This window comes from Ornithorhynchus anatinus, chromosome 4, assembly GCF_004115215.2.
Source record: "Ornithorhynchus anatinus isolate Pmale09 chromosome 4, mOrnAna1.pri.v4, whole genome shotgun sequence".
NCBI classification, from domain to species: Eukaryota; Metazoa; Chordata; class Mammalia; order Monotremata; family Ornithorhynchidae; genus Ornithorhynchus; species Ornithorhynchus anatinus.
In genome coordinates, this window is record NC_041731.1 from 77754467 (window position 1) to 77758723 (window position 4257).

At 49.2% G+C, this 4257-nt stretch overlaps 1 non-coding gene across 1 annotated transcript; it reads right to left on the reverse strand.

Moving 5' to 3' along the window:
• Positions 1-2197: 2197 nt before the first annotated feature.
• On the reverse strand, positions 2198-2335 carry LOC114811705. Its single transcript, XR_003759401.1, has one exon. It is a non-coding gene; the product is annotated as a small nucleolar RNA SNORA7 (small nucleolar RNA).
• Positions 2336-4257: the final 1922 nt, after the last annotated feature.

A 4257-nucleotide genomic window follows, 5' to 3' on the forward strand; every position in this document is an offset into this window, starting at 1 on the left:
TCGAGGTCTTCTCCAAAATTCCCCTTGTCTAGAACAGTGATGTTTGTTCAGCCTGCACAACTTGGCAGAGAAAAATCATCAAGGAGTGACGTTGTGGGATGAGTTCAGTAACTTCCTCAGAAGAATTTTGGACACAATACTCTTGGGGTTGAAGAGGCTGCTGTTTTTGGAAAGGGAATTAGACACCTCACTCCAGTTCTCATAACCCCTTCCCTCTCCCCCCAGTCCCCCCCGCAAAGAGGTCTGGGGACAGAAGACTAAAAAGCCCAACTTGGGTGGGGAAAACCAGCTGACCATAACTGTGGACTTGCTCGTTTTTCAGTTCAAAACAGGGAAACAAGTGCAGGAAGAAATTATTTCTATTTTAAAATTATTAGCCTTATTGTCTTATTAAGGGAAGAAAAAAGCACAGACTAGTGGAAAGAGTGTGATTATGGAAGTCAGAATCTCGGACTCTAGCCCCAACTCTGCTCCTGGCTGGCTGAGTGACCCAGGGCAAGTCACTTAACCTCTCTGCGCCACTCTTTCTTCATCGCTTCTAACTTGGGGAGGGGTAGTATTTGCCTTTCCCTATCTTATAGGGATATTAGGGGGATAAAATGACTTTACTGATATCTACCAACTCAGTTATATTTTATGATCCCAACTTAGTTCAGTGCTTGGCACAAGGTAAGCCCTCAGTAAATTACCATTAATTGATTGCCGATGTGAAAGTACTTTGTGGAGTATAAAAGAGCTAGACAAATTCAGGGTGTTACTATTTTTAGCTTATAAAATCAGCTTCCTTAGAAAAATAAACGTGGCAACCTGAATAACCAGTTCAAAGAAGAATTATACAGCACCTAGAAAGAGAAAGGCATGAGTGTCTAACTGGCGCAAAAATGGATTATTGTCCTTATTTCGTTAACTCTACCCATCAGTCAGTGAACTGTATTTATTAAGCACTCACGATGTGCAGAATACTGTACTAAGCACTTGGGAGAGTACAATACAACAGAATTAGCAGACACATTCCCTGCCCATGATGAGCTTAGTCTAGAGGGAAAGAGGGGGAACTGGGTTCAAAGTTAAGACCGAAAGACAATTGGTCATGGAAAATGTCAGTAAGGAGCTCAGGAAATCGAGTCAATTTAAGTTTTATTTGATGACTAACGGCCCCAGGGATGGACCAGCCCCACATTGCCGGCGAAGCTGGAGCCAAGCACACTACGACCAACCCTAAGATTTGGACGGATCATCGGAGCCGGGCCCCTCCCCTCCCCTCCCCTCACCCCACTGTCCCTCGCCCCAAGCTCCCGGCAAGGAGCTTGGGCTCCGTGATCGGCCCCCATCAGAATTTCCAGGATCCAAAGGTGCAATCTTCGAAGGTGGAGGAGAGCGGGACCCACGGCTGTCTGCTGAAATCGGTGTTTGGGCCGACACCCGCTTCCAAGACCTTCGGGACGTTTTCCAGGATGAATTCCCACCCCCCAGGCTGGGTTATCCTAACGGCCAGTCAGACATCTCATGGATGGATTGCTCGGGATATGCTCCTTCTGTTTTCACTTATTTATTCATCTTCCCATACTCCTTCGAGGGCCATTTGCAACTTGGTTCTTCCTTCTGCTCCAACTCTTTGAAAAGAATCTGCATGTGCCTGTTTGCTCCATTAAGTTATAATTATGGTGAGGGATGGTGTCTTTTACACCTATTGTGCTTTCCCAAATGCCCAAGACAGCACTGGCACACGGAAGACACCCTCACTTCTGCCACAGAATGGGCTTCCGATGTGTATTTTGGCTGGAGCATGATTAGTAGTAAAGGTATTTATTGAGTGTTTATTATGTGGAGTGCACTGTAGTAAACTCTGGGAGGGAATACACAGATGGGAATTAGACACAGTCCGTGGCTCCTATGGGGTGTTCCATTATTTTTATGGTGTCTGTAAAGCTCTTACTATGTGTCAAGTACGTTCTAAGCACTGGGGTCTTGTCTTGTCTTATGCCGTCCAGTCGTTTCCGACCCGTGGCGACACCATGGACGCATCTCTTCCAGGATAATCTCCTCTCCATCTGTAATCGTTCTGATAGCGGATCCAGAAAGTTTACTTGGTAAAAATACGGAAGTGATTTACCGGTGCCGCCTTCCGTGCGGTAAACTCAAGCCTCCACCCTCGACTCTCTCCCATGCTGCCGCTGCCCAGCATGGGTGAGTTTAGACTTGTAGCAGATGGCCTTCCACTTTCTAGCCGCTGGCCAAGCTAGGAATGGAATGTGTAGGCCTCTGCTTGACTCTCCCTCCCATAGCCGAGACTGGTAGAGGACTGGAAACTCTCCGGGTGCGGCCCTGAGAGGGGAAGCACTGGGTTAGATACAAATCAATTAGACCAGATACAGTCCCTGTCCCACATGGGGCTCATGGTCTAAGTAGGAGGGAGAACAGGTATTAAATCCCCATTTTGTATTTGAGGAAACTGAGGCACAGAGAAGCGAATTGACTTGTCTCAGGCCATACAGCAGGCAAATGGCAGAGCCGGGATTAGAACCTAAGTCCTCTGGCTCCCAGGCCTGTGCTTCATCCACTAGGCCATGCTGCTTCTCGAATCTCAAATCTAAGAAGTTAGGAAATTAGGGAATATTCCTCTGATAACGACGTTCTACAGGCGGAAGGCATCCAGTACAGACCTCTGCTCTGCACCCAGGCAGCTCTCCATGTGTGCTACTGATGCGTAACGGTGATACAGAGAATCCTCAGATTGACGACACGGGAGAACCGTGTCTTGAGAAATGGAGCTAGAGATCGGTGAAAGAGAAATAGGGTTTTTGACCTGAACTAAGAAAAATCCTCACAGGAAGGCATCGCTTCCTAATAAATTCCAAGTGCAACTCAGTAAGGCGGAAATGATAATGATAGCTGTGGTATGTGATAAATGCTTAGGGTGTGCCAAGCACTGTACTGGCTGCTGGGTAGATACTAGGATAAGGAGAGCAGACGTGGACCTGTTGTGAAAGAGAGCAGGCCTGGAGAACTCTGCCCCAAGCCCTGAGGAGAGCTCAGTGAAAGACTCCCAGGAGGACAAGCTCTGTCTTCCCAGTCCCAATCCTCCCCACCCTACCCCAGTGCAGCGGAGTCATGCCTGAATTGTGGAGGGGCTTTCAAAGATTTATCCTCCCTACCTCCCCCTTTCCTTCTTCTCTCCCTCCCTTCCCCCTTCCTTCTTCTCTCCCTCCTGCTCCCCTACCTTCCTCCACCACCCTTCACTTCCTCCCTTTCTTCCCCCTTCCCTTTCTTCCTCCCTCCATCCCTACCTCCTTCATTTCCTCTCTTCCTTCCTCCTTCCATCCCTCCCTCCCTTCCCTTCCCTTCCCTTCCCTTCCCTTCCCTTCCCTTCCCTTCCCTTCCCTTCCCTTCCCTTCCCTTCCCTTCCCTTCCCTTCCCTTCCCTTCCCTTCCCTTCCCTTCCCTTCCCTTCCCTTCCCTTCCCTTCCCTTCCCTTCCCTTCCCTTCCCTTCCCTTCCCTTCCCTTCCCTTCCCTTCCCTTCCCTTCCCCCCTGCTCCCCTTCTTTCCACCCCCCTTTCCTCCCTCCCTTTCTTCCTTGTTCCAGGGCAAGAGAATGGACTGAGTTTTCTCTGGGCATCTATTCTCTGTGCCCTCCAGAGCAACAACTCTAGAAAACTAGATTGAACCAAACGTTTTGTGATTTTCAGAGGCGGGTTGCCTATATAAAGTCATCAACTCCTCTTCTTGGCTTTTTTCTGCTCGGCCTAGGGGTCTGGCTCACACCTAGCCAGCCCACCCTCCCACCTGTTGAGGAATTCATTTCTGCTTGGGACCCATAAGGACAGAGGTTCCTGCAGCTGAGCTGGGGTGGGGTGGGGAGGGCTGTACACACACAAGGATACAAGGCTACTTCCCTTTCCCCTCCCCTCCTCACCCTCACTTACATCTGGTCTTTCTGACTCCTTTGGGGACTATTTTCTTTATTTCCCCATTTCCTTCTTTATTGCCTTTTTTGAAAACAACTCACCCTCCTTTGTCCAAAGCCACGGCTGCGGCACAGATTCCGCAAGCCCTCAATAGACCAGTCCCTAGCCATCCCCAATGCGGCCCCCAAGGCGGCAGTTCTCAGGCCTCCACTTTCTCACTTCCCGTAGCTCTAAGGTGGGTTTGAGTAAAGGCAGATGTTGTCTCCAGTTTCCAAGGAGAAAAACTTTTTCCCCTCACACTGCTCAGAGCACAGCAGGAGAGAGAATGACCACATTGATTGCTCCCGAAAGA